The sequence below is a fragment of the Enhydra lutris genome, unplaced genomic scaffold (assembly GCF_002288905.1).
Source record: "Enhydra lutris kenyoni isolate GAN:26980312 unplaced genomic scaffold, ASM228890v2 scaffoldscaffold91, whole genome shotgun sequence".
Taxonomy (NCBI): domain Eukaryota; kingdom Metazoa; phylum Chordata; class Mammalia; order Carnivora; family Mustelidae; genus Enhydra; species Enhydra lutris.
Genome location: NW_019154175.1, coordinates 2,487,032 through 2,507,936, shown reverse-complemented (window position 1 = coordinate 2,507,936; position 20,905 = coordinate 2,487,032).

Genomic DNA, 20,905 nt, shown 5'->3' with positions numbered 1-20,905 from the left:
TCCACCTTAGGGATTCCCAAATGTGGTGTTCTGTCTGAAATGCTGTTCTCCTCACACTGCCTGGATAACCCTGCTCTTCCTCTAGGTTCTAGAGTTGATATCATGTCCCCAGACTAACCCCAAATTTAAGAAAGTCCTCCTTGTTATCCTCTCTTTTTTTCTTTTTCCAAGACACTTTGTATAATCTGTAATTATCAGTGCACTTACTTGTTCACTGCAAGTCTCCACAGGCAAGAGTGAACTCTGGGATGGCAGAGACAATGTGTTGAGCACCATGTCCTCGGTGCCTGCACCAGAGTCTACACAGGGTAGGAACAGACTCTAGATTTTTAACAAAAAGATAATGTGGTGAATGTGTAAATTAAATGATCATGTGTGATTATAGAGTTCCTCTGGGTGGAAACAGAACAGGTTGCAAGGACGACGCCAGGACAATCCCAGGTGTTCTGAGGAAAAGAATGGGCCAGCAGGAAGAGCCAGGTGAAGACTTAGACAGAACCTGGGTAAGAACAAAGGAGTTAGCAAGAAGCAAGTATAATTGAGCAAATGGAAGATGCCTGAAGGCAGAAACCAGATTTCTCTATTTTTGTGCCAGCACAAGACAGGGATGGGGCATGTCTAAAGTCAGAATATAAATCCAGCAATGGAAAAAGAAGATTGTTTCCTCAGTGACTGTGACCATCAACTGCCAGGTGTTTCTAGATTCCCCTGTAATGAGAGTTTTATCTGCCCATCTAGAGGATGACCATCTCAAGGGAGCTTTACGTCATGTTCATTTTTATGTCTTCCATATTATGGAATAGGGCTCTGCATGTGGAAAGTCCTCAGCAAAACATTTTTGGTCGAATGAGTAACCTCACATGACTTACTCTGCTATGAACACTAGCCCTACTCTTGTTCTAGAACAAATGCTCTTATGCAGTGGCCCCCAAAGTAGCAAAAGCAGGCAGAAAGCCCTGGAATTTTCCCATAAGCTGAGAGTCCAACTGGAATCTGGGTATAGATTTGAAAGTGGAGAACCTCCAAGATTTCAGAAACAGAAAGGGATTGAATTCACTTCAGTGTCTTCCCCACACTGCCTCCTTTGGAGAGGGAGGGGAGGATGTCACAGTAGATGAGATGAGGCCCAGAGACCAAGAGACAGACAGAGACCAAGGCGGGGTGGGGGGGAAGGGGCAAAGAAACAACATTCCAATTCCCTGAGCTGTCAATCCTACACCTTTCACCCCACATCAAATTCTCTTCCAATTCTTCCTCTTAAATTGCAATCCAAAACACACTGCAGATGTGATATCATTTTCTCTGATAACTGGACCCTCTGAGTTAATGACTTGCCTTCCTTCCAGCAGGGAAACAATTTCGTTTTGCTTAATGTAATAATCTATTGTAGTCCCCTCCGTTCACCGCTGTGACCTGAGCCCGGGTTTCCAAGGAGCTCAGTCTCTCCCACCCAGCCGCACCGGGAGAATTGTTTTTGGTGCTATTCTACTTTGTGAATCGTGGAGCCATGGTTGGCCCCAGTTCAGCTGGTGACCTCTGGTGACAACATCCAGGAGATGCCAGGAGACAACACCGGACAGTACAGAGAGCGATCACATGTGCCTGGGAAGGAAACAGAAACCACCTCATGCGGCCGTGTGGCCCACCAGAGGGTCCTGGAGGGAGTCTCAGAGGCCAGAATCTGGGAGACGTGAGCAGCTCGGATCTGCCACCCGCCTCCCCCTGAGTTACAGGAGGACTCTGGGTCCCACTTTCCCTTCAGTGATCTGCACTTCAACCCAGTTGCGGACTTGCCATGATGGGCCCTGGCAGTGTGGACGCTCTGTGAGTGGAGGCCTTGGAGCTGAGTGGGGAGAAGCAGCTCAGAGAGAGAGTGGGAGCTCCTGTGCCAAAACCTTCCCGAAACCAGAGACAGGCTTACGGCTCCCCCACTGCTGACTCAGATGAAGGCGCTACGCCTTCTCCAACAGAGCTACAAATGGGAGGGAGGCTAATTTGGTGCTGTTTGTTTCTCATTTCCAAGCCCTCATTAAAATAATCTGCTCTGATTGTCTAGGGAAGTTATTTTTCGCGCCTCCTTTCCCTTCACTGTATCAGTGCCGTTTCAGAGGCAGCAGATTTCCGGGCGGAGGGGTCCAGACAGCTCTGTGCAGACTCCGGGCTGGGGACAGGGGGGAGGCATTGGGGGCTCACAGATTTCTGGGAACAGAGCCAGACCTCTTGGCAGCCAGTGAGGTGGGAATCCTAGACCCTCCTCTGTCCCCTGGACTGGGTCCCTGAAAAGCATTCGACTCCTGGCATTGAGGGAGTCCACCTCCCTAGAAAATTCCTTTGATCAGAGAGTGAAAATGAAGGGAAATCTCAGTTCTGAGTAGTATAATTGGAAGAGGATTCTCTAGGGAGAGAATGGAAAAAGCCCAAAATAGATTTCAGAATTTTGATTCTCTTGGACACCCACACGTGACATGGTTTTAGCACACACTGAGATGACTTAAAAAAAAAAAAAAAAAAGGCTGTTCATTTAATCAATGTTTGCTGAGCACCTATTATGTGATAACCAGTGCAGATGGTGATGGGGATACAGAGATGAGTAGAATATGGGCCTATCTCCTTGTCCATGTCTAATTGCTTTCTCTCTCATCTGCTTCTAGGAACTCAGGATGTTTTACTCTACAAATCAGCTTCCACTACCACCCGGAGTCCTTCACATCCTCCTAGTGCATCTAAGCCTTTCCCTCTAGACTTTATCTTGACTCATGCCTCTGGCCCTCTTCACCTCCCAGCAACTTGGATAGAAATTTGTTAGCTCAGATTTTGCTGTTCCAAATCACATCTCTGATGCTTGCCTCTTAGCTACTGCCCAGCCAGGCCAGCCTCACTCCCAGACTCCTTGAGTGGGGCCATTAAACACCAGCTCTGGAGGGGATTAGATTCAAGTGGAGGCACAGAACACCTACGCATGCAAGGGTCATTGAAACTGACAGGACAGCCCATGGCAGAAGTCCAGTGGAGGGCCCGTTCCTGTCCTTCACCGCTCTGAGCCACAGCTTTATTCCCAACCATCCAATCCTACTTGAAGACACAAAACCAATGAGGTTCTCTCGCCCCAGCCAGATGGGCCAGACCACAGCAGCGGCCTCCTTCGCTGGCTTTTATCGAGACCTAGTAACACCCTTTGTCTCTGGGTTCTATTTTAGGACAAGAATAATTTTTCTGCTGCTTATTATAATTCATGATGATGATGATTGTTAAACTTTTATTACATAAACTGCCACCTACTATGTGCCAAGCTTTATTCTAGGCAGTGAAACACAAAAGTCAATAAGACACAGTCACTGCCTTCAAAGAATCTACTCAAAAAAAAAAAAAAAGAAAAGGAAAGCTCCTTTAATTTTTGACTGTACCCAAAGAGTTTTTATACATGTAGGGTAGAGATTAATAAAAATGTCTTCTTTCCCCAACATCTTTAATCTTTATTCTGTTGTCTACATTGCACTGATGTGCCCCTCGCTTTCCCCCTTCCCAGCCCCCACCTGCTCCCTCTTATCCCGAAGCAGAAATGCCTCTTGCATTCAAGTGTATTTGCATGGTCTTCAGGCACTTCATGTTTCCACAATCAACATATTTTAAAGTCTTGGGAAAGGTTTTTAATTGGCTGAAATGCTGATTGCCATAACAACTGGCTAATGAACCATCTGGTAGCACATGTAATATTTATTTATGAATTAAACTGCCATGCACTATGAAGTCTAGTTTCTTCTCAAGGACAGCATGGGGCCACCTTTGGAGAATGCACGTTCTCTGGAGGGGTTCACTTAATGGGTCTCCAAAAATGGAAGAGGGAGGCAAAAGGGGGAAATGAATCTTGGTACCAGGACCTGCATGTTTTTGTGTCAAGTGGAAAACCCAGCAATCATACAAAATGGGCAGGAAGACACAGCAGGGAGGGGACAGTATGGGGCTCCAGGGCCTTCGAGCTTACTCTTCCTGTTACTCTGCACTTTCAGAGTATAAAAAACTCTCAACAGGAATTTGTTCCTCCTGAATTTCAGTAACTATGCCACTCTCTAGTTGGGGTTATCCGGTCAGAAACTGGAGATGCTGAAAATATGGGAAGTGGTAATAGTCATATAGAGTAAGAATCGAGGAGCTGATCTTAAAGTTTCTATTTTGAAGCGGGTACCTGTCACTATGACTTTCTAATCTAGGGGCTTATTTTAGGGAGAGACACTCTGAGTATCTGATTAGAGTGGTGGACCTTTCCTAGAAAAATACAGGTACACACACATATTCATGCAAAATATAATTATCCCTACCCACTTGCCTATACTCCCAATTCCAGGATTTGAAAATGCCAGGTTCAGACTCCTGGGTCTTCCCTATGAGTGTTTTCAATATCCACAGGCAATCAAATGATAAGGCCAGAACTTTTTTTTTTTTTCCCCCATACCCATTAGATGACGTATCAATCCAAGAGGAAGGGAACAAGCAGGAATCCGCACCATGACTCACCAGGTCAGAGGAAGCAATTCAGTAAATATTAGCGTTGAAGGTTGAGCGGGTCCAATAGATAGTAACTTTTTTTCTTCACCTGATTTTTAAACCAATTAAAGGACAGACTGGAGGCAGGAAAATGGAAACCAAAGGTGAGTTTTCAAAATTTATTATTATAGTGTTGTTGGAATATGTGACTTAGGTTTCCTAAGATTGAACTCCAGAATCATAGACTTCTCTTCTAGACACAGACTATTCTGGAGACTGGCCCTTTGCATAGACGAGGCCCCTGGAATGCACACTCTTACAGGCAGGTGGATTCCAAAGAGGAGGGATGGAGAAGGGGGCTGAAGAGTGTTAGGCGAGAGGACATCACTTCTAAGAAAGAACATCAGGAATGGAAAGCAAGTGTTGTCTTGCAGCCAATCCCTTTTCTCCCAATTTCCCTCCCCTTTCAGGGGAAATCCAAGGCAGTTTCTCCTTGCAAACGTTCAGGATTTAGAAGCTGGGAAGCCATAGGTGTGTCAGGAGCGTGGAATTTGGAGGCAGACAGACCTGCACTCAGACCCTCACTCTACCACTCATTAGCACTGTGACTTTGAACAATGAATTCCTCCCAACCTCAGTGTCTTCATGGGCAAAATCTTGTGCAGATAAAATCTGTAAATATTTTTGTATCAGGGAGGGACTAAAATGGTCATTTATCTTCTGTCCCTATTGAAGGTCAAAGAGGGAGGAAATGCATTTTAAAAACAAAGCTTTTGGAAAGGGGGAAGGAGGGCAGAAGAGCCGAAACAATGTTGGGAGGAACTGAACTGTTCCCAGGATCAGGGCATGAGGAGAATTTTGCAGCTTTGAGGTTTGGGAGCTGACCCTAACGATTCTTAGTACAAGACATTAGGAAAATGACTGAGGTTTGTGCGCGCGCGCGCACACACGCACCCCCCACAACAGAAGTCAGTGCACTGGGGAAATGTAAGCAAACCACATGGACCATCAAGGTCTCTCCCTTTTGTGCTGAGGTGGTTTCTGATCGTGTGTGGCTTTTGGAGTTTGTTTGTTCACTGGTTTCTCGTTGTGTTTGCTCTAGGCAACACTTGAAAAGAATATAAACAAAAAGGGGAGAAAAAAATCCCTACTGTTGTGGGCTGCCTTGTAATTACCCAATAGGCCTCCACCAAACCGGACAGCAAAGGATTCTGATCTCTTCAGACTCTTCTTTCTCCCTAGCTTCTTCCATTTCTTCCTTCTTTTCTTCCTCCCTCCCTCTCTCTCTTCCTTCTTTCCTTCCTTCCTTCTCTTACTTTCTGTCCTTCACATTCTCTTTTTGTCTTTATGTCTTCTTCTCTTTTCTTCTCTACACATGTGCAACACCCCCCACACGCCCAAGTAAAAATGAACAAGAAGAAAGAAGAAACATACAAATAAGATGTCCTCTGGCGGTCCTAGGGGGCCAGCCTCTTACCCTGTGTATTCTTCCCTCTTTGCTTTCAGCAAAAATCTCTTCCTCAGCCCCCCCGAAGAATCACATACCTCATATGTTAACTAATGGCAGAGGCACTAAAAACATGTAATTTCTTAAAGATAGTCCTGGGTATTTGGTATATGTACCAATCAGCAGAGAGAACCTCCTCTATGATTTCAAGGGGATGAGGCCTCAGTTTGATGGATATCAGATATATTTTTAGTTTGCAGTGGGGGAAGGGTAATGTAGGGGTAACCAGGAAAGAATGGAGAAAGCCCAACCCTATTTCATTAAATCCCCATGAATATGCAAAAGAGGACTAATTGCCCTCTTCAAAAACTAATCATTCTGAATTTTACAAGCTGAATTATAAAAACTGACACACACTTATTTTTCTCTTTTATTATATTTGTAAGCATTACTCCTTCTGCAAAGAAAATCAAATCCTATTTTTATCAGGTGCTGTCATCTCCCGTTTTCTCACTCCCGACCCCAGTTCTCCCCTCCCCTTTTGCTGAATGTTGCAGCATTGCCGTGTGTATTAATTGCCCTGTGAAATGCACTTGAAGTCATTAGAATTCCCCATTCAAAACTATTATCTTGTACCATTATGTCTTTGCATTATATTTATTTAAATGTGCCTCTTCTGAATTAGCTCATTTTTAACAGCTAGCCATGCCTGAAATATTGTTCCCATCCAAGCTGCTCTCATATCATTTTTCTCTCCTCTGTGGAAGAGACGTGCGCACTCCAGCCTCCCGTCCTCACAGGGGCAGCTTTGTTAGAAGGCAAAGTCCGCTTTTGTGTAACAAGCTTCCTTGAGAAGGGATCCCAGGCTGAGGCTGTTTCCTCCATGTGGAAGCCCGGGGGTTCTGGATTAGGTACAGCTCCTCCCGAGAGCAGGTTGCTTGCTACCTGTTGTACCTGCTTGTCATCTCTTTTCCGGGCACCGACAGAAGAGAGAAAGAAGTCATACCCAAGTCTCTAGTGGCTTATTTGCTCTCGGGCTCTGAACAGTCCAATGGTGATGCCCGTTGTCACGGGCAACATCCCAGGAGTCGTGCACTATTCACGTGGCCATCCTGCCCCCGGGGCAGAGAGATAGATCAGATCGCCGCTCAAATTCTCTCCCAGACCTGAGTGCCTCAGGGCTGCTAAGAAAGTTCTGATACCACTTCTTTGAACTTTCTCTACTAAGACTAAATTGATGTCTCCATTTATCCAACTGTCCCTTCACTTGTCCACTAGAGAACTGACTTCCAATGCCATATTGTTTCCTATCAGACCAATAAAAAAAGAGAGAGAGAGAGAGAGAGAGAGATAAAGAAACTTTTGGTCTCACATTAACCCTTAAGATCCCCTACTTCACTCTGTCCTCCTCGACAGTGGAGACCACACCAGACTTGCTGAGTCCTGAGGAGAAAAAGAAGTGACTGGGATTCAGGAAGTGCAAGGAATTGACTGAGCTTCCCCCATGAGAAAGCACTCAGCATACCTTGTGGCTCTTCCTATCCAGCTTCCTTCCCTTGTCAGGATGCATCCTACACAGCCACAGCTTCTTCCTTGAGGGGAAGGAAGGCCCCTCCCAACCTTCAGTGAAGAACGTCTGGACATCCATGCCAGAGTGCTTCCAAGGGATACCCTGGTGCTGTAGGGTCTGCTCTCCTCTCCCGCTTGCATCTTGGAGACCTCCCCGCCCAGCCCGATCCCCTGAGAACACAGCGACTGTAGGGATGACCTTTTCCCTCATAAATATATTTTTCTCTAACAAGTAACAGCCAGAAAAAGCAAACACATCCCTCGCTTGCTATTTCAGCCCACAAGTCAAGACCTCCATTAACAATGCTTTCTTTCTCAAACAACCAACCCACACAAGATTGCTTCTCTTCCAGAGAATGCTCAGGGATTGCACAAGTGGCTAAGGGCCACCGTCCTTGAATGTCCAAGTACCAGGAGATGTGGGGCGTGATGAATGTCAGACTGGGCTAGGATAGGGGTTGGTGGAGGAGATGGGTAAGAATGAGACACACCCCCGTACCTGTGAGGCATTGGCCCCTCTGTAGAGGGGGAGGCACTGAGCGAGGAGATGGGATAGAATACTTTTTTCTTTTACTTTTCAAATAATTTTTTTCATTCTACTGTCAGATGACCCTATTCATTAATTCATTTTCTCCCTGAAGACTACTGAATATTTAAAACAGGGACCCGAGATATGCCCAGTGATTTCATGGTGGGGTTATATCCGGCTTAATTTCCTCTTACAAGGACTCTTCTGACACAACCAGCAGCCTTTTCTGTATTCCAGGATGGCCCCATCGTTCACTGCCACATGGACACAGCAGCCCGCTCCCCCTGCCACTTCTTGTCAAGCCCCCTTCTCCCCCTACATTCCCGCTGGCGAAGACCAATTTGTCCGTGTGTTGAGGGGGAATTTGGAGCTGAGTTGCAGGTGGAAGGAACTTTCTCCTAACTCAAAAATTCTGCTGTAGAATTGCCTTCAAATACTGGCCCAAACCTTGGGCAAGGGATGGGGTGTACGACTGGGGTGAGGAACTTGTCTCTCTAAGTCTCTGGGTCTCTAGGTGTTTTCCTGGGGTTGGGAGACAGACAGGTGATTTCAAGTGGGAGGGTTCATGGTGCGCACAGCTGGGGCTCCAGCCAGGAGCCTAATTAATCTCTCACTAGTCGAGTGCTTTTGTTGAAGAAACCTAAATTATGACTGATCATCTCATCTTTAAAACAGAGATGATTGTATCCAAATGCACAGGGCTGACCTGAGAATTAAATGTGCTAATATTTGTAAAATTGTTTTTTACAAACTCTAAGTGGCAGGCCTTTTACTCGGGCTGACTGGAGGCAGATGTCTTGACAGAAAATCTCTGGAGGTTGCTCCCAATATAAACATTCTATGATTCTTCTAGCCATTTAGTAGGACTTGAGATAAATGGCCACAGCTGCTCTCTCCTGAGCCACCAGCCTTTTCTCACTGTTAGCTGCTGCTCACCCCAGAGGCCGCTAGGTGGCACCTCCCTTTAAAATCTCTCCCCACTTTCCCCTAGTGAACTGGATCTTTTCGGAAGCAAAAAGCATCTTTGAGGGATTTAGTCAACTCTAGAGGAGGGATTTTGGAGTCAGTCCTGTCCCCTTCATGGTGACAGAAGACCCTTGCAAGGGTCACGGGGACTCTTGAATTTAAGAAAGATGCATACATTAAATACACCACACTGTCTTCCTTGTTACCGGTTACCTGTCTGTAGTAGTAACAAGAACGTGAAGTGGATTTGCAGACCTTGTCCTTTGTAGTCCGCCGGGAAAAAAACTGTTGAGCCATTCTGTGAGGTCCTGGAGGGAAAGCTTCTTGGGAAAGAGAGCGATGTGAGGGACAGTGCCTGCAAAGCCCCCTTCTTGTTCCATCACTGGGATGCGTCTAAACTCACTGCAGGCATCCTCTGTCACAGAAAGCTCCTTCTCCAATCCCCTCACTGTGTGCTGGAGGCTGAGTCGAGAACAAACAATTTAGTGAAAGGACCATTGAGCCCCAGGGGTCTTCACTCAAAGTTAGAGAAAGGAGACTTCCAGAGGCTATAGAAACACTGGGCAGGGAACGGGATACTGACCGTCTGGTCAGGTGGTCCGCACACCAGCCACACGGTCTTGTTCTCTCTGCATCTGTTTCCTTGTCTGTCATATCAAGGATCTGAGTAAGGGGACTCTTTGATATCCCCTTCAGAGACCCAAATTCTCTGAGCTCATGTAGTTATGTAGGTGGGTCACGTATCGAATATGTAACCGGGACAGTCATCTGCTTGTTGCCTCCTTAGGGTGTTGGACAAGGACGCTTGTCTTGGGAAGCCTGCATCCATTTCTGTATCAAACTATGCTCTTCCCAAGTAGTTCAGATACAGCCGCTGCTTTTCTTCTCCTAGCCCCTTAAGAATGGTTCAGTGGGTTTTCTGGACAGAGTACAATGGACAGTGATGAAAATCCACTCAACGTCTTATTATTACTGAAAGGTAATTAGGAACAAGCAGTAAGAGGTAGTGTGTTTAATATAGATGTGCTTCTCAAATCCAAATTCAATCTATCCTCTCCCCTCCCTTAGCCCCCATACAGACACCAGCGTATGGCTCTGTGCTCTGTGATTACTTAGCAAATGCAACTGACTGACTGACATCACGTAGAGAAAAAAAGAATTCATCTAGATAAAAATTCTGAAACACTGACGTTTGGCCTAAGACTAATAACGAGAATAATACTAGCTAATATTTATTGAACATTAGAAGCTGAGCAAAATAAGGACAGAGATTTCTATCCGCTTGCTAATTGCTCTATCCCAGAGACTCAGATAATGTCTAGGACAGTAGAAAACACTCAATAAATTTTTGCTTAATAAATAAATAAATGAATGAACACTTACCATAAATTTGGTTTTACAGATTCTCTTGAGAAGTGTTACTATTACTCTCATTCACGTTAGGGAGGAGGGATCCAAACCTAAGAAAATGCAAATAATTTGCCAAGTTCTCACGACTAAGCATGGGCAGCACTGGGATTCATACAAGCTTGTCTGGTTCCAAATCTACTTTAACCATAGGGCTACATACTCTCTAAAAACACTATTATTTCCTTTAATAACTAATCTGAGGCAAGAGTATGTATTGCTCTTTTATGATCCATTAATAGATTTTCTTTTAGCAAGAGAAAAAAAGCAGAAAAAGATGCTCTCCTGGCTCCCCAAACGTACATAGAGAAGAGGTCAAAACTTCCATTTCTCTGAAAATGAAGGCTCAGCACCAGTCAATTTGCAAGTTTGTACACTAGGTGGCGAAAAGCAGATTAGCACATGTTTTATTAAGGAAATGTAGTAGTATTAAGCACAGATTAAGTGCTTTGTATGTGTTGGTTGAAGGATGGAGTAGAGAACACTGGAAATATACATAAGAGAAAGAACTTTGGCCTGCAAGTAGGGGATTGGAAAAGGACCATGAACAGGAGGACCATGTGATTAGTTTCCTCCCCATCATTCCTGTATTTGTTCTACAGACATCCATTGGACACCTAATTCATGTCATCCACTCTCCTCAATGCTGAGGACCCAGCAATGAACAAGACAATGTCCCTGCCTTCTTACAAAGCTTGGGTGCTACACGGATACCATGGATTCCAAACATATTTGTTTGGATTGATTCCAAGCATCTTTCTCTCAGCCCTGCTAACTAAGATTGAGAGAATCCTACTGGAGGGTTTGCAAGGATCTTCCCAAGTCCAAAAACAAACAAAAAAGCATGAATTGAGTTCTTGCTTCTTAATTATTTCCAGTACATTAAAAGAATTGTCATAAATTATATTCTACCTTTGTCTTTTGTTTTTTTCCTAATCCTTCATTGGTTTGAGAAAATAGGCTCTTTGAAGCACAAATGCTCAAACCAAATTGGATATCCTAAAACTATCTTTTATTACAGTTAACTTGCACAAAAGGAGAGTAATCATATGCTCATTGCCAACGCTTGTCAAAAAACTATAAACTTGATGTTGAAAGAGACCTTAGAGATGATGGATTTTAACTCTTCTATTTTACAAATGAGTCTACTGAAGCCCAGAGAAGGAATGGGACTGCTTTCTCAAGGTCAGAGAGACAATTTAAGTAATAGCCCTAGACCTTATGTCTTCTATTACCTAATCCAGGTTGACACTATTGCAAGGCTTTCGATGGAGAAGCAAAGACGATGAAGAAACTTTAGGGGAAGAGAGCAATATAGGTTATCTCAAGTACACTGGGTGCTAACTGTATGACTGGCCACAGCTTAAGTTGATTTTTTTTTTTTTTCATGAGAACAGTCGGTATGCTCAAGGCATCCTTTTCCAGAGGTCTCTGCTTCATATTTAGCAGAATGGCAAGAATCAAAGGTCAGTTGGTAGTCCCTGGCCTCCCTACCACATGCCTAGAACTGTAGCGCCCCCTTCAGGAAGCTCTCAAAGCCTTTAGCCTCTCCACACTTGGACTAAATTTATGTCAAAAGCCCACAATCTAGTCATACTCCTTCTTCACGCTTGCGAAGATACTAGGCTGTCTCTTAGATCAAATCCAGGCTTCAGACTCTGACATTGAAGGACTGACCCAACGTAAATAGCCCTGGTTTACTGACTTTATGTCCTGTGCCACACCCCTGCCTTACATTTCCATATGGCTTCTCATTTGCCCCCAAGTCGAAGGAGTTTGGTGTGATACCTATGAATGCTGTTTGCCAAGCATATTCCTGTCATCTTCTTACAGTGAACACACTGTAAGACTGGACTTTTCCAAACCCCTTGCCGTAAAGCATGCTTGATTTGAGAGGAAGAGCAAACACATGATTCACAGGGTACCCCTGTCCCTTTGTCCCAGGATGGGCATGAAGTCTGAGAGGGAAAGAAACCTTTTTGAAACTACAGAGACACAGAGGATTATTTGTTAGAGCAGCATGACCGAGTCTGTCCTGACTTGTGCAGTTGTTGTTATTCGTCTCATTTTACGAAGCCGGACACTGAGCCTTGGCAAGGTATTGTAATTTGCATCTAATAATCAGAAGAGTAAGGATTCAACTTCAAGCCCTAACATCTGAGTCCAAAGCTAGGGATCTTTCTACTACAAAAAGGTGTCTATCTAGCCAGCCTGGACCTCAGAATTGGCTTCTCTGCTTTCAATCTCTTAAGTGTCTGATATTGGTTATTAAATTTTTATTGTTTGTCTTTCCTATATACCACTTGGATCCTGTTTTTCATTAACTCAAAAACCTCCAGGACTCTGTATCCCCTCTACAATACATGGAAGAAAAAACATGCAGTAAGAAATCAGGTCTTTCCTTTCAAACAACTGCTTGCTGCTGCTTCCACTGCGCAAGACTCCGACATCACATATATGTTGTATTAATCCAGAGAAGCCAACAAAAAGGGGTAGGACAGGACTAGAGATCACCTTCTGGCTCTAGGGATCCTGTAGATGAACCAGAACTTTGGGTATCGTTTTTACTTTCTGTGTACAAACTCACCCTTCAAAATGTATCTGGAGAAATCATTTCTATCTCATTGTAAGCTACATCCATTCTCGAACTTTCTCAGACACCTTAATCACCATGCTTCTCTCCTTTATTTCCCACAAGAATAGGGATGGCCCGGCTCTCACCTGCAAAGGAATTCCAAAAAAAAAAAAAGAAAAAAAGAAAAGAAAAGAGAATAACCCAGATCGAATCCATTTGGAAAAATTCAACCACTTCACCACCTACCCTAGGTTGAGTTCTGATTTCCCATGGCACCTACATGCTCTCTTGAAATATTTCTCAGCATTGATATTTACAGAAAAATAATAAACATAATCCACATTGGCGCACATATTGATCCCCAGATTTCACTGACATTTACGAATAAATGATGGATTGCCTTTTTTGTGAGCCTGGCTGAGCTGACCTACATGGCCTGTACATAATTTACTTTTGATTAAAGGAGTGCTTCAACATTGAGATTCTGTTTGGGAACGCTGGGCAAGATCGATACGTTTATGACACAAACTTTCAAACAATGTACTCTGAGCTAGCAAGAAGTCTCTGCCATCAACTCACCTCAGACTAAGTGGGGGGAGGGGGTTGAAGGGAGATGAAAGGCCTTGAATTCCTGAGAGTTAAGTACAGGACACCATGGAGAGTCTGAAAACAGTGGTTTTGCTCTTTGTAGCTTTGGTCTTATACTGTTGTCAAGCAAGTCTGCTATAGGGGATTTTGAGGGCCCAAGATCTTTCCCAAACATCACTAGAGGAATGAGGGGGAAGAGATATGGCAGTTGATTACAAAGAGCAAACCTTCTGAGAGGGCTGGACATCTTCTTATCCAGTGTTGTGTATCTTTCTGCCCACCCTGGAGAGGCAGAACTTACCTCAAAGACAATGTCATTTATTTTCAAACATTTGAAGCTGAATGTTTTCAATGTGTTCTCTAGTTTGCCATACTCCACACCAGCCCTTATTGCCTCAAATTGGGCCTGTTTTATTAGGTTTTGGTCCTGTGTCTTCCCTGAAGGCATTTTGTGTTATCATTCTTATGTTATATTGCTTTGGTGATGGTTTTTCTGCATGTCCTGGTCCAAGAGGATATCTTTATTCTCTTCATGATTATATCACTGATACTATGAAATGATGATGATAATAATAATGATAATAGCTAACATACATGGAACATGTACTATCTTAATCTGTTCTGGCTGCTGTAACAAAGTACCATGGCCAGGGTGGCTTATAAACAACAGAACTTTATTTCCTACAGTTCTAGATACTGGGAAGTCCAAAATCATGGCAGCAGGAAATTTGGTGTCTGACAAAGTTCCTCTTCAGGTTGAGACTGCTGACTTTTAGCTCTGTCTTCACTTGCTGGAAGGAGCTAAAGATCTCTTTTATAAGAACCCTAATCCCATTGAGGAGGGCTCTACCCTCGTGACTTAAGCACCTTCCAAAACCCCACTTCCCAATTGCATCACTTTGAGCATTAGGTTTTCAACATGTGAATTTGGAGGTGGTGGGGGAGACAAACATTCATATCCTAGCATATCCCTACCTCTCAGTGCTCACAAGTCTCTGAGGGAGGTAGTGTCAGTACCTCCATTTTCACAATGAGAAAATGAAGACTTTGAGAGGTTCCATCACTTGCTCAAGATGGCATGGCTGGTGACTGGCACCATGTTCAAACAAGACGTGTCTCACCCCTAGGCTTTCTGCTCAACCATTTTGCCTGCTGCCTCTTCCCTAGTTCCAGAATAAGCTCCATGAAGACAGGAGCTACATGTGCCATATCGCTCTAGCCCCAGTGCCTACATGTTGTAAATACGCACTTGGTGAGTGGGTGTTGCTATAGCTGAAGTTGAAAGGAGCCTTGGCCCAGCAAGTATAATTGCATAAGGATGGACCTGGCTAAATGGAGTAATGGGAACAATGGGTGGGAGAAGCCTAAACCCCAGCCCATACTCTATACTCACCAAATCGAGCATCCTAGCTGTTGGCTACATCAACCTGGAAGAAGGAGCACATTTTTCTAATTTGTACAATGATGTCATATGGGTTAATGGTGGCCTTCATGGAGCTTCAGGTAATTCAGACAATTGGGATCCTTAGGGGGAGCCCACAGCCAGTGACTAGAGGGATCGAGGTCAACACTTGGCATTCCAGGGTGGACAATGGAAGTGAAAGAAAAAGCTGAGTAGTAATAGACACTTAGTCACAAAGGAATTGCTGTACGCCTAGAGCCAACAGAAGTTTTCTGTCCCATTTTTCCATTCATATTCCCCACATTTTTTTCATTCTTCCTTGTGTTCTCCAGAGTAGAGCCTATACCGAAATCTTTCGTCTCCTCTTGAGCCTCCTCTTTCTTTTTTGCCTCCAACAGATATTTATCATGCATCTGCTATGCCCCAGGCACCTCACTAGAACTGGGCATAGAATATTCCAAAGATAGATCTGGTCCCTGCCTTTGTGAAACTTGCAATCTAGTGGGTGAGGGAAGAACATAGGATGGCCATTGAGCAATTCATTATAATACAAATATGCTTTTCAGAATAATAATCAGTAATAGTCATGATTTATTGAGGGATTAGGGCACATCAAGAATTTTGGTGAGCACCTTTAATGCGTTATCTCATTAGCCTTTACAAAACATAACTATGCATTATCTTTTCTTTAAGGGCTTTACCCCGGAAATATCATCCTAAATAAGATGATGAGAGGTAGTTCAAAGTTTTTTTTCCTATCAAATGCACCACTCATAATCCCTTGGTTATTTCATGTATTCCTCTGTATTTGCTTGAATTTTAGTGCCAACATTATCTCATCTATCTCCAAAGATAAGCCAGAGAAATTCAGCTTCCAAGACATTTTAATGTCCTGAAGTCAGAGCTTTTTATTTCATAGCTCTGCATAGCTTTTGCCAGCTTTCCCCTTTGATGTGCGAGTCACTGATTACCCTTCCCCTTGGTGCTGAACTCCATCCCTACCCCACCCCTCACTGTGTATGACTCATCCAGGACTTACTCCGTAAGAAATAACCCGAGTCCTTACCTCTAAAGCAGAGCCATCCTTCTTTGGCATTCTGTACCTAATGTTGAAGATATAGCTGTCATTAAAGTAGAATTTAGACTTCCATTAGTATGGTTTATGACTGTCTTTCTTGCAACTTCCATATGGAAATATCATTCCTTTGCGCTGAGCCACAGAATGGCGACTAGTGGATGCTGTATTCAAGTATAGCATGTCAACATAACACATAAACCATTGTTGTTTACATGTTATGGAGACTGCACTGTTTTATGGGCCATCTTAGTAGAAGAACTGGTGTGGGATCACTCTCCTGTATGACAGGGTGGCAGACTTGCACCTGAATGAGGTCCCATGGTACGAAAAGAATTGGAAGGTTAATATTTACAGAATGCATAACACATACTAAACATACTAGAGACTTTATCTATGTTATAGTCTTTATTCCTCCCCACAAAAACTTGAGAGATGATATTATGATTGCTATTTTTATTTATTTATTTATTTGACAGACAGCGATCACAAGTAAGCAGAGAGGCAGGCAGAGAGAGAGGGAGAAGCAGGCTCCCTGCTGAGCAGAGAGCCTGATGCAGGGCTTGATTCCAGGACCCTGAAATCATGACCTGAGCCGAAGGCAGAGGCTTTAACCCACCGAGCCACCCAGGCGCCCATGATTGCTATTTCTAAAGTTTGAAAATTGAGTCCCAGTGAGGTTAAGCCATATTTCCAAGATGATTTGGTTAACTAGTAAGAGAGCCAGGATTCAGAATTAGGCATAAAAAAGCACTGAAGCACTCCCACTTCCATTCCCATACCATCCTGCATTGATTTCTAGAACACACCAGGAGAGAGTGGGGCTGGTGACCTGTGGACCTAATTGGCTACATCTGTGGTTTTTAAAGTGTGGGGGGCGCAGTCCATTAGCATCACCAGAGGACTTGGTAGAAATATATTCTTGAGTCCCATCCCAGACCACCTAAAGCAGATAATCCAGAAGATAGGGCCCAGAAATACAATTTATCAACTCTTCCAGGTAAGCTAAAGCTTGAGAACCACTGGCCTACCTCATTCTTTGAACCTTACTGGGTATTAGTTGCCATATTTTGCCTATCAAGTGAGAAGTTAAGAAAATTCCTTTGGAAGCAGGTGAGAAGATGCCAGCTGGCTGAGGAATTCTTGACATTTGTCCTGGTAAAGGAGAGGTATTGAAGTAGACCATACTTGTGGGGTACAGAGTGATGGGACCTAGGAATGATTAGAGTCCACCATCAAGAGCATTAGCAGTTTTCTTAGAAAAAGGGGCATAGGACTGAGGAAAGCTAGTCAGAATGTTATGGGATTTCCAGATTCAGAAAAGTGATTATACATCATCCCCCAGTTTTTTTCCTTAAACATTTTTCTTTTAAATGCCAACCTCATCTTTCCACTAAAGAGAATCAAGAGAAAAAGTTTTGTCTACATTTCGGCTGATAAGGACAAGAGACTTTGTGGGGGTGGCTGGCAAGAAGGTGGTTGACAAAATCATAAGGAACACCTAGGATCCTACTTTTCACATGAGTCTTCTTCCCAGTAGTTTTTCTTTCTTTAATTTGTGTCTGTGTGCTGAATGTGTGTGTGTGTGTGTTTTACATGATGAGGTTGGGGAAGTGGCTGTTGTTTGTGTTTATATTTTATTTTCATAATGGTACCTATTCCTTAGAGGCTGATCTGGGGCTGAAACATGAAGATCATTGACAGGACAAGAATGAAGGCACAGGTAAGATAACCTTAAGGAATTTAGGGAACCTGGTCTTACAGTAAACCCATCTATGGAACAGCACTACTTCATATTTAACAAAGAGATATCTGATTAAAATCATATCAAATATAGCCTTGAATTTAGAATCTCTCTCTCTCTCTCCCCCAAGGTCCCTACCTATCTCTAAAGCCTTGGAGGGAGTTTAAGGGAGTGTATAATATCATAGAGGTCAGTCAGTCTGTCTCTGAGCTGTGCCCTGTAGAACTTTTTAACTGAATTATCCTTTTAAAGATACAACTGAGATCCTATTAGTTCTTACTCAGAATTCTTCAATAGTTCCACTACCTGCAGAGTAAAGTCCAAAATGTTCAACATGAGACACACTGCACACCCAGAATAACCTGATCCTTGATACTACCTTATGCCTCAAGTGCACCAGAGGACTACCCTGGCTGTTCCCTACAAAGTCTGGACTCTTTCATGCATCCTGGGCTTTACTCTGCTGTTCCTTGGATGGATGTTCTGCCGGTCTTTCCTCTTCTGTCTACTGAAATGCTGCTCATTTGTTGAGATCTGTCTGAATGCTGCCTCCAGAGTGTGGCTCCTTCACTGATCATCCCAGGCAAAAGGAAGGGCTCTGACTTCCTCTCTCACAGCATCACTCCCTTCGCTCCCAGTTTCAGCCCCCAATAGCTGTTAGGCAGGCAGGCCATTAAACTTGTCTGATACTCAAGTTTGCTCAATTTTCATTCTTTCTAGCTCTGTATGCTGAGCAGATTAAATGAGATAGTACTATAACATGCTGAACACAGAGCACTAAAACCTTCCTTCCTCTCCCTTTCCTGTTCTTTTATAGTACTTTTCCACTCTGACCATGAGCTTGATTCACTCTTAGCCTGGCTATCATGTCTTTAAAGTGGAAAGGTCCTGAATGGCAGAGGTCATCTTCTTCAGCATCACTTTCCCAGGATGCATTGCCCTGTGCCCTGCACTTAGACTGTACTGCTGAGCCGCCTCCTGGATTTATATTCACATGCTCTCCAGATCCACCTGACACCAACTGATGTTTGGTGTCAGGTGGATCTGGAGAGGTGTCAGGTGGATCTGGATCAGGTGGATCTCTTTGCTCGTTTGCTGATTTACTAAATTACTCCAATATAATTTCCCCAGTGATGATGGGTAGAGTCGAGGGACCACCCTGTGGTCCACTGTGTCATTGTTCACAATCTCTGCCCCTCTCCATAGTGTACATTACACATCTCCGTCTTTGCCACGCCTCCCTGCTTTATTGACAGGCTCAGCCTATGACTTGCTTTGGAAAGAGGATTGCAAGTGACTACGAAATACACCCGTCTAAGCAGAGGTGTTAAGTACTCTTGAATAATTGGTCTGGAGGCTTCTACTATAACAGCAGCATCTCCCAGAAAGTGGACACTCCAACCTGGCTTCTGAACGAGAAGGTGGGTGAAGCTGAGCCCAGCTGCCTCATGGAGACTCACAACCCTCATGAAACATGGAAATGAAAGAAACGCTGCTGCTCTAAGCCCCTTCAAAATGGGAATTGATGCAGCAGCAAAAGCTACATAGCCCACACCTCCAAATTCCCATCTGCAGGGTTGGCTCTGGGCCCAGGCATTCAGACTTCCTAGGCTCTTGCTCCTGAACTCCCCTCTCTCTGAGATTTGCTTTTATAAAGCTCCATACCTAAATGGCAGCATGTACTGTAACTAAATGTGACCATAAAGAGGGAAAAGTTATAATGTTGTTTCAGAAAATTGTTGTTCTCATTACCTACCTTATTGCCATATGTTCTAATCTAAAGCACTACGACATGGGGAATTATGGTGACACGAAGATGAAGCAATGTTCTGGCTAACGATACCCCCCAAATATTTATTCTAGTTCCCTCCCCAGCGGTACCCACATGCATAATTGATGTCAGCTTCCTCAATTAGAAGTCCAGGGCATAAAGAAAATGAGGACGAGGTCGTTTGCATTTCTGAAGCCTGACAAGGAAAGATTAAAATCTTTTATGAGTTCTCCCTTATCATCCGTGGAATGTGGCACACCTATATTTCATTTTCTCAGGGAAAAATAGTGTTTGCATTATTTGGAGAAAATCATTATGAATGCAACTAGTCAGCAGCCGTGGTGGGCCCTGTTACATTACCATTTCTGAGTTATGTTTTGTACGTGGCTTTCTCCACAAACGCTTTTTTTTTTTTTTCCAGATTATGGATAAGGAAAGGGATAAAATGCAGCTGCTATAGCACTACCTGTGCACTGGACAGGGTACCTCGGAGAAACACACCTCGCAAAGCAGAGATCCCTGGGAGATGGGAACTGGGGCCTCCAGGGATGGGAATCCTGGCCAGCAAAGCCAGCCCTGAATTGCAGCCAAATCCCATCCTCCCTTACTGCTAATGTGGGCAAACTCTCAGAGCAGAGAAGTCACACCAGACTGGCTTTTCACATGATTTCGTCCTATAATGTCAAGAGAACTACTGCATTTTGGTGACATCTGTGTGGCGGCACTGGAGAATAAGGATTAGGGCCCATACACTGAAGAGAAAGACCCCTGGCATTGCAGCCACACAGAACTGGCTTCAGACCCCAGTTCTTCCACCGTTGGCTGAGTAACCTAAAAAACCTATACTCTCTTTCTGAGCCTCAGTTCTTCATGCATATAAGGGGACGATGATTGAAAAACAAACAAACAAAGAAAACAGGTTGTGAAGACAAGTGAGTGTAAGTAACTTACTAGGAACAAAAGACATTCAGTAAACGTTATTTACTGAAGTACTTTATAACCTTACTTTATAATGAAAAGGTTTTGCTTTGTTGTCGTTGTTGTTTTTAGACAAGAGAAAAGCACTCTGTTATGCCAGAGCATATAATTACGAACTTACCTGCTTTCTCTTTCAGTAGTGACTTCCCAGAAGGCAGGAACTCTGTTGCTTTGTACGACTGCAACCCCAGTGCCCAGTGAGCAGTGTCTGGGATACAGCAGTCATACAGAGTTAAATGGTTGGTGAAGGAGTGAATGAGTGCGTGAAATTTCCCAATACACATTCTTAGATAGTGTTGGACTAGAGGTGTGAAACAGGTGGGTCTGATGGCAAAGTTTATGCTATTTCCACTCTATAGCTTGCACCTCGTA